Raw genomic sequence first — 10,265 nt, 5'->3', positions numbered from 1 at the left:
ATATATATATATATATAAAATCCTGTTTATCTCTGTTCCCAATGCATTCTCAAACGGCTCAAACAAATAAAATCAAATTTTTTATGGTAATACTATGAGACCCCGTGAGTGTCAACATGTAATTTTTGTGGATTAAAACAATGCAGCATTGGCTCTAATTCCGTATTACGTCTCAAAACTCGAAGAATAAAACTGAAACCTTCGACGGAGTAACATAAATAGCTTCACTTTTATATTGTTTCATTTTTAATAGTTTTACTTTTGTAGTTTCACTTTTAATAGTGACACTCTTTCTCTTTCTCAACCTTGTTTTGTACTATTTTTTAACATCAAAAGGCTGAGACTGCCATTTGATAGAACGAATGCCTTCATATCTTTATGTAGGGACATTATGGCATTTAACATTTGCTCGGGAATCCCGAGCTTCGCTAATACTTTCCAAAAAGCCTGCCAATATACGGAGTCAAAGGATATACAGAGTCGTTTTCATCAAACCAATGTTGGTTTTTGTTGCATGAAAACCCAAGAACTTCTTTGGATGACTCATAAATAGTGTCTCTTAGTTGACCCTATGAGTCTTCCATATTTTCCGTGATTCTAACATTATGTAGATTCACTTCAACATTTAAATTTAATTTGTCAAAATATTTTCGTCGCTTTGAGACTTGCTATGCAAGTACACCTCCGTAACATTTCATCAAATGGGAATATTTTTGTTGTTGTCTTTGAAATATCAAGTCTCCTTATGAATTTTTTACGATTTTGTTTTATGGTCGGCTTTGGTCTCATTTTTATCTTACTACTAACTATAGCTTGGTCAGACCAACAATCCGAAAAGAACGTGATAATTTAACATCATTTCTGTCTCGGCTTCGGACAATCACATAGTCAATCAAATGACCATGACCTGATCTTGGATGATACCAAGTTATTTTGTTTTTATTGATTATTAAAAAAGTGTATAGGTGACAGAAAGTACAAAGATAGTATCAGGAGTTCAGTTGAATTCATTTTGCCCAGACCATGCTTACCAAGTATATTTGATCAAGAAAAGTAATCTGAACCAACACGGGGATTAAAATCTCCCAAAAGAAAAATCTTATCTTGATTGGGAATTTGGTTCAATGATATTCGTAAATCGGAACAGAGCTTATCTTTGGCTGTAGAACCAATTGTTAGTGCGTATGCACTTACAAGCGTAGCATATTTTTCAAAGTCAATTGGAATTCCCAATAACATAAGATGATCATTTATTCAATTTGGTAAAAATTCTGGTTTATGTGCAATACCATTACTAATAACGAAATTCATACCAAGATTCCTTTTTTTACTGCCTCTGATTTACCAACTCAGAAGAAAATTTACTCTTCGACTACTTCAGAAAACGAGCTATAAGTACTGTTTTGCGCCCAGGATGCTTTTTGTGACCCTGGAGTATGCGTACGTTCCAAGATGCTATACTCATGTCTGCGCATAGCAGTTTGGTTTGCCCACAGATAAATTGTAAAACTAGGAATATAGTTTATAATATCAGGTGTAGTAAGGGACGGTACAGAAACAGGACAACGATATACATTGAGGAGACAGCACGTAACGCAGGTGAGCGGATAAGTGAACACTGGCGGTAACTCATGGAGGAGAAAAGTTCAATTAGAACATGCAGTTCGGTTGATAACATAGATGTTTAGACATTATCAATACATAGAACAGACACAACACTTAGACAGATTACAGAGGCCAGACATATAGTAGTAGAGAGACCGAGCCTCAATAGAAAGCATGATTGGAATAATTCCATTACACTACGCAACCTGACGACTAAAGACAGAATGAGGAGAGAAAAAAAAGGACACAGATACAACTAGTGTAATACACAAACCCATACACACAAAACATACATACGCATACTAAAGACAGAATGAGAAAGAAGAAAAAGAAATAAAAGACAAGGGTACATAGAATATAACAGGCGAACCCATATACACGCACACAAAACACATACTAAGCACACATACACACGCAGATGTAAACGCATCCGCAGATAGGGATACATACCACAGAAAGACAGAATGGAATTAGCAGAATAGAGGAAACATATGAGACAGAGAGTCGTTGAAAAGGTCACAAGATGTGTGACGAAAGTACTTTGATAAAGAAAGTAAAATAAGAATAATATAGCGTGTGTTTAATTGGCAAAACATGACCATCCCCAAGTATAACACACACACACACACACACATGTACGTATGTATGTGTATGTGTGTGTGTTTTTTGTCTCTTACCCCTTAATAACTGATGTTGGCTTGTTTACGTTCCTGTAAATTAGCAGTTCGACAAAAACGGGAATACAGTAAGTATCACCCAAACCTCAAACTAAGTATTGAGGTCAGTTTAATCGACTATATTCTTCAAGGCCTCGACAAGGTCGTACTCGAATGACTGAAACCACTAAAAGAATAAAATACACGTGTATGTGTGTGTGTTTATTTATTTTTTTAGCCGGATCTTTACAATGCAAATCCAAAATTAGCGATTCAGCGAAAGCTTTTGTGTAGTTTTGGCCGGCGGCACCATCACCACTACCGCCGTCGCTCTTTTGTTGCTGTTGTTTACTCTTGCTATTACACGTGACCGTCATCATCACTGCCTGTGTTTATTGTTTTTAACTTTCCCTCCATTATTTCTCTTGCCCTACGTCAGCAATAATTCAGCCAATCATAAACCATTTTCTGCATCTATAGAACCAAAAATAAACATTACTTTCCCACCACCAGAGTTAATGTTGCTCATTCAGCTACCCCACCCACCCCACCTCCAGCGACACTCTTCCCCCACTACCATCCTCTCTCCGTCTGAATTCTAATTCTAACGCTGACCCCACTGATACTACCAGTTCACCCCCAAGTTGTATTCTCTGCACCTGTACAAGTCGCTATTACTAAGTTTTAGGTCGAAGGTTTTTTCTAACTGGACATGCAACCGATATCACTTCAGCTCTGACATCCTTAGTAGGACAGAACCTTACCCTGAAGTCCAGATCCCTGTTGAAAATTTTGCCGCCGCCCTCCAGGCTTTGTCCAAGCTGAAGCTCGCCAATTGGATCTCTAAGGGTGTTTGGACTTGTTTTGCCCGTGTTCTCTCGAAACTGCTGAAAAACGTCTGCATATCCAACAACATCTCTGATTGGCAGAAACTGTTCCTGTTCCGTTTGGTCTTTCTCTACGTAACGAATGGGTATAGTGGATCCCTCACTTCTTCCCTGAAACGGCAGTTCGAGCTGTTCGAATCTACCCCAACCACTGTTCATCTCAGGTCGGTCATCAGCTCAACCCTTAACAATGGTCGACCACCTAACTTGAAGAAGGCTGTTAATGCCAAATTCAGCGAATTTGACATTAATGGGGCTGTTATCCTTCTTTCCTCTCTGTCCTCCCTCGTCCCGTGTACCACAGATTCCATCAACCAACTGAAGGAGAAACATCCTCCGGCCCCTCAGATAATCATCTACACTGGCCGGACCCACTAAGTTTTCTACAACCCATCTTCACTCCTGACAATGCCAGGAGAGCAATTTCCTCTTTCCCAGCAGGTTCTGGTGATGGGATCGATGGCTTGCGACCTCAGCTGGGCTCAAACTCTTGGAGAACCAAATACAGTTTGTAGTAACGCCGTGAGATGCGTAGTCTCACGCATGCGTAGAATTAAACAACCAAGCGTTCCCGCTAAATTCATTCTCTTTCTTGCTGGCCAGCATAGAGCAATGGACGTGTCAAGAGTGTCTCTAACATTCGAACTCTGGAGACAGCCTCTTTACGTGTTAAGCTGTCTCTCTACATCTTTCGGACTTACGCTCGACAGCTCGCTCACACCTACATAACAACGTCCCAACAACAGAAGCTGTAACAACAACGTCTAAAGATGTGTAGTAACGCCTGCGCATGCGTAGTCTTACGCATGCGTAGAATTAAACAAGCAAGCGTTTCCCGCTCAATTCATTCTCTTTCTCGCTGGCCAGCGATTGAGCATGGACGTGTGTTTAAAGCTGTCTCTACATCTTTCGGTCTTATACTCGAAAGCTCGTTATTCTCACCTCTAAAGATGTATAACTAAAGATATGTATGTTTTACCAAGTAAATAAATGTTGTTTAAGTTGTTTAGTCTGGAGTTCAGCGTTCCGTCTATTTCTTTAATTTTATAGTAGAAAGTCAGGTATACAATCTAAAGATGTATAACCCACTTTCTACTAAAGATGTATATATTTACCACCTGAATAAATGTTGTTTAAGTTGATAGTCTGGAGTTCAGCGTTCCGTTATATTCTTTAATTTTATAGTAGGAAAGTCAGGTATACATCTAAAGATCTATAACCCACTTTCTACTATAAGTTCATAAACTTGTTCTCTTTCGAGAGTGCCCTTACCTATATTCGTCCTCTGTTCTGTGGGAGCCAAACGGTGACCTCCGCCCCATAGCAGTTGGTTATATTCTGCAACAGCTCACAACAAAAGTGTGCCTATTCTCAGTTTCTAACTGCCTGACCGGGGAATTTTCCCCTATTCAACTAGTGGGTACTAAGCTAGGCTGTGAGGCTGCTGCTAATGCCATCAGAACTTTCACCAATCTGCCCTCTCAGTCCCCAAAGGTCATTCTCAAACTAGACCTTGAGAATGCTTTTAACTCCATCAGTCGAAACATCATCCTCCACGCAGTAAGGGAGAATTCCCCATCACTTTATCGCTTTGCTAAGCAAGCATATCGGGAGCCCTCCTACCACTCGTTTGGTGACCACCTCATTCCATCATCTGCCTCTGGAGTCCAACAGGATGATCCATTGGGTCCTGCCCTATTCGCATTGGGTACTGATAATGCCACCAAGATGGGAGCCGACCCAGACCTGAATGTCTGGTACCCCGGTGATGCTTGTTTGGGAGGTCGTAGAGGTCTTAGCGTTAACAGCTCCAAATGAGAGCTCTGGCTCCTCAACCACCCAGCTTCGCATGAGCAGAGTACTAGACTATTTGTAGACACCCTCCCCTCAGTCATGATTCTTCCTTCATCAGCGTGGTGCTCCCTTGGAACCCCAATTACTGACCTAGCTTTCGAGTCCATCTTTAGATCCGAATTAGCTAACCTCGAACAACTTTTAAAAAACCTTGAAGTAATTGAGCCCCTTCCAGGTTTTTTTTATACTTAAGAATTATTTGTCAATTCCTAAGCTATTGTATTTTCTGAGAGTTAGTCTCTCTTACAGATTTCTGTCGTCTCTCCAATACTTTGACGACCTAATCTTCAGGAAACTCGAATGCTTGGTCAATATCAAGCTCTCCCCAGATCCCCGCGACAAAGCTGCTTTGCCCAAACGGTTTGGGGGTCTAGATCTGCGCAAGTTCTCGTCTTTATCTCTTCCCGGTTTTCTTTCCTCCATCCACGCTAGCTTTCCTTTGGTAGGCAACATCCTCTTCTCTCCAACAAGGACTAATTCCAACAGGGAGATGGATGGAGCTCTATCACAGTGGAGAGAGCTGGGTTTGTCAATTCCGATTACAGTGGAGGATAGACGGAAACAGAGAGTATGGGACAATCTGCCTTCAGGTGTCACGTTCAACTCTCTCCTTGATCAATCTGACCAATTTTCAAGATGTTGCCTACTTTCAGCTAGTGCAAAATTCTCGGGGGTCTAGATCAGAGGTTTTCAAACTTTTTGACTTGCGGACACCTTTATATTTCAGGCTTTACCTTAGGGACCCCCTTATAAACGCTTATGAAATTTATACATAAATATTTGCTTAAAATAACATATATTTTTACATTTATTTATTTAACAGTATTTAACAAATAGGCTTATTGTCAATTAAAAGATTTCGATTAAAAAACATATAAAATCAAATTGCCCATAAAAAGTATTTGCTGTCCACGGACCCCCTGTCTTGTCCTTGCGGCCCCCTGTGGTCCGCAGACCACAGTTTGAAAACCCCTGGTCTAGATTGATGCCCTGGTTGTAGTCAACATTGGAAGTCTACTCAATCTAGATGAACTTCGCATTTCTATCGCATTCAGAGTGGGAACTGACATCTATAGGTCTGCCACTGTGGTGGGCCCCTCGACCCCACAGGTTTTCACGGTCTGTCTTGCCGCCTAAATGCTGGTCGCTTCGCTCGTCACTCTGAGCTAAACCTAATCATTAAGCGGGCCCTGGCTCGGATTAATATCCTCTCAGTTCTGGAGCCGTCGGGGTTATCCAGAAGTGATGGAAAGAAACCAGATGGTCTTACCCTCTGTCCCTGGGTAGAGGTAGATGCCTCATTTGGGACGCCACAGTCTGCGATTCCTTTGCTCCCTCCCACATCCTGGATGCTGCAGTTAATGAGAGGGTCACTGCTTCCATAGCCGAAGGAAATGAACCCTGAAGTAATGGGTAAGTGGCGTTTGAGACATTCGGAGGGACTGGGCCACTAACCGTGGAGTTCTTGTCAACGTTATCAGCCCGCTTCACCGAGAGGGTGAGGGCGCTTGGCTTTCCTAAGGCTTTTACCTCGCCATCGCCCGTGGTAATGCTGCGACGTGCTGGCTTGCTTCAGTAGGTTCCGTTAAACTTTGTGGTGTGCGACTAGTAGCTGCGATAGAAAAATTCCCCACAAATGGTTTCAATACAGTTTTAACAGAAAGATTTAGAAGAATTAGATGAAAGTTCTCTGGTAATTGTCTTTCATGTAAATAAATGTTTATGTTAATTTTTATTCTTTTGACTGGGGTATTCTCAACGCAACAGTAAGGATGGGGTGAGTTGGGTATTTAATAGTTATTCCTCTATGACACCTAAAAAAACCAAAATTGCGTAAATGAATATGAAATTGAATTATATCTCAAGTTAGTTTCAGCATTTTTCTTTGTCAGACCTGTTCAACAAGTTTTAAACTTACATAAATCGTTTTCTATGTTTTGGTGGGAATAAAGAGGTTGGGTGGGATTTTTCTTTTTTTGCTAATGACTTTGAAATTGCTTTTTCTTTGTTAGTTGATATGGCGGAAAATCAGCGACCGGAAACTACGTATAGTCTTTAATTTAAAAATAAATTTGCGATATCTATTTCTAGAACTAATGTTCTAATTTCCCGTCTCTATATAAACTGAATCGAAGTAGTTTACATCCCTACTTTACAAATTAGAAGATCGTGAGATTCAAGAGTCAAAAGTCAAAAATCACGCACTGGCTGCTGTAAGTTTTCTTAATGTAATGTGTAAAAAGTGTGTTCATTATATAATAACATTGATATTTGTCTCTAATTCTAAATAGTTGTTGAAGGCAGTTAATAAGATGTGTGAAACATTACAAATATTGATTTATAGCCATGAAGAATCTTAGTAACATCTTTAATTCGGGCAAGGATAGAAACTTGCGAGTGTCATATTTTAACCAAGAATATTATTTCGGTGGCATCCTTTCGATATAGATATTTTATTTGTCATTCCTTCCCAGCTGATGGCGTGTTCGGTAAAATCCGTAAAAACATTTTATGCATTTATTTTTTGTTTTGATATACCACATAGTCTTTGATGTTCAAGACCAACTTTCATTTCTCTTGGCAGCTACCGTCACCGACACACTCACACACATACACACACATGCAGTCATTCACACACACAGTTATCTACAAACATATACATAAATCTGTTTTATGCTCATGTATTTTAAAAATATTATTATACTTAATTTTGATGTAATTATTTGGTACTTTTTGGTTATTTCACCCCCATTAAAAATGGGGTTATCTCCCCACTAAAAATGTGGGTTATTCCCATATATAAAAACCATCACTTTTTTCAAGTGAGCGGAGTTCATTTCCAAACACACACACACACGTATATACATTCCCACTGAGAAGAGGTGGGGTCAGCAAGGGCGGCGGCCCACAAACCGGACGAGGAAGAAAATACGAGGGTGTACCTTAAATAAATTAAAAAGAAACGAAGAAGGCAAATGAAAAGAAGCTTGTCAACGAAATTCCTAGGGAGATAAAAGAAAAACGAAAGAAATTAAAGAAAATGAAAATAAAAACGCGAAGTATGACAACAGTTACAAGAACAACTTCAACAGAAACGACAAGGAAAAGAAGCAATGGTGATGAAAATGTGGATGTATACTTATACATATATACATACAAACATACACACGCATGCATACATACATACATATTTATACACACAGGCCGGCGTTGGTGATTGACGTGGTTGAAAAGCTGGTCAGTATTTAATCTCCGTAGGTAATAAAATCTGGAGACAAAATTCTCTCCTTACTAAAAAAAAAAAACAAAACAGAAAAAACCCCAAACAAATCATGTCAGCATCTTTATAGGTACATATACACATTTAAATAAAAATGAATGCATATATACAAATCTATAAATGGATAGCTAGATACATACGTAATTGTATGTAGATTCAAATATATATTATACATACACACACATACACATACAATAAATGCAAAAAGATGAAACATCGTATTGAATCTGATAATATTTTTATAACAAATCATATGAAAAATAAAAATTAAGCATCTTATTGAATACCTATTGAAGAGGCCAAAAGTCAACAATGTGTTCAAGTATTGAATCAAAAGGATCTCTTTTAATCCAATCTCTTGTCACCACAAAAGCTCGCAGTAGACCTCTGTGAGTGCCATTTTGTCTTTTATTCATTTTTTTTCTTTAGCACTCTTCCAAAGTCTTTCAGTATTTTGGGTGTGAGCACCATTAGTAGGATTGGCAAAGTGTAGAGAATAATTCGCAGTGATAGGTTGAAAATGACCAATATTAATTATATTTTTATATGCTGACCATTCGTCACTTATGATGGTAGTACCTGGTCTTATATTACTTCTATTATTGGAAGAAGTATTGTGGCAGACCTGTCAAGGACAATAAACATGAAACACTCTTTTGTTTTGTCTACAAATACCTCCAAAACACATTATTGATGTAGTTGACGTCCGACGCAATTTTTTCTTTTAGAGAACATACTTTCGTCGATTTCAACAGTCATGTTGGGTCCTACGATCACTCTTGGGTTAGCCAAAATGTGTGCAGCACAAACTTCTTTCAAATAGTTATTCCAGTCAACAACACAAATAGCTTTCATTTCAAGCTCACGATCACAAAGTTCGATACTTGTCGTGTTGTGTGTCCAGCAATATATGAAAAGTACTACTTTACGGGAAGATAAACGTGAATTAGCAAACCAATTTTCTGTTCTTAGTCCTTGTTCTTGTCTGCATCCACGAATTCTACACCGCCATCTATTTTGACTTCCAGCTGAGAAATTCATAAAATGACCATTGTTGCATTTCCTTTCTTGGTGAAGAATTCCTTTTTCTTGAAAAAAAGTAACACTGGATGTTTCATTTTTGCAAATATCGCCTAGACGTAAAAGATTCATAATGTAACGTAGCCTCTGGTGGAATTCATCTCTCTTTTTCTTATATATACGTGCATTCGAACGTAGTAGGGAACAGCTAGTCTTTGGCCGCTATTAGGATCCTGTTGTGTCCACTACTCTGATTGGTTGGTATTGGGGCAATTTGCCTCTTACTCGATTGTGTCAACTATTGCATATAACTACGATCACATGGAACACTGTTCACTACACTGTTTTGACCTATTGCTCCCTACAAAAACTCACCTTCTACACGTTTTGATGTCTTTTGGTTTCAGACTTCTTAAGGTCTGACCACAAGACACAGCCAGTTCCAGCCGCAACGACGACACCTCTACCACATCAATCACCTTGAGACTCATATATATGCAAGTTTAAGTGGCGACAAGAGATTGGATTAAAAAAGTTAGAGCTTTTTGATTCAATACTTCAACACATTGTTGACTTTTGGCCTCCTCAATAGGCATTCAATAAGATGTTTAATTTTTGTTTTTCATATTTGTTACAGAAATATTATCAGATTCAATATGATGTTTCATCGTTTCGCTTTTCACGTTTAGTGTGTGTGTAATATATATATATATATTACACACACACACACAAGTGTTAATTTAAATTTGGCTATCTAGGATCGAATCCACTTCATGCCTGCAAGATCCATTACATATATATATATATAAATCTATAAACATACATTTATGTTTGTATACAGCTATACATTATTTATATATTTGTATATATGCATTCATTTATTTTTTAAGTGTGTGTATATGTGCCTATAAGGATGTTGACATGATTTGTTTTTGTTTTTTTGTTTGGTAAGGAGAAAATTTT

At 38.6% G+C, this 10,265-nt stretch overlaps 1 protein-coding gene across 3 annotated transcripts in view; it reads left to right on the top strand.

Annotated features, from left to right (window-relative positions):
- LOC106877899 (uncharacterized) overlaps window positions 1–10,265 on the top strand; it is a 52,979-nt gene that overhangs the window by 18,277 nt on the left and 24,437 nt on the right. Inside the window, exon 1 of one of the 3 annotated variants that reach the window (XM_014926947.1) lies at window positions 7,110–7,215. The exons of the other annotated variants lie outside the window; for them this stretch is intronic. The gene's annotated coding sequence lies outside the window, so the exon portion shown is untranslated. Of the gene's footprint in view, window positions 1–7,109; window positions 7,216–10,265 lie in introns of those variants that run through there. 3 annotated transcript variants of the gene reach the window in all.

This window comes from Octopus bimaculoides, chromosome 4, assembly GCF_001194135.2.
Source record: "Octopus bimaculoides isolate UCB-OBI-ISO-001 chromosome 4, ASM119413v2, whole genome shotgun sequence".
In the NCBI taxonomy this organism is placed as follows: Eukaryota; Metazoa; Mollusca; class Cephalopoda; order Octopoda; family Octopodidae; genus Octopus; species Octopus bimaculoides.
Note: the sequence above shows the minus strand (reverse complement) of the source record. Positions and strands in the feature narration are given on the sequence as shown.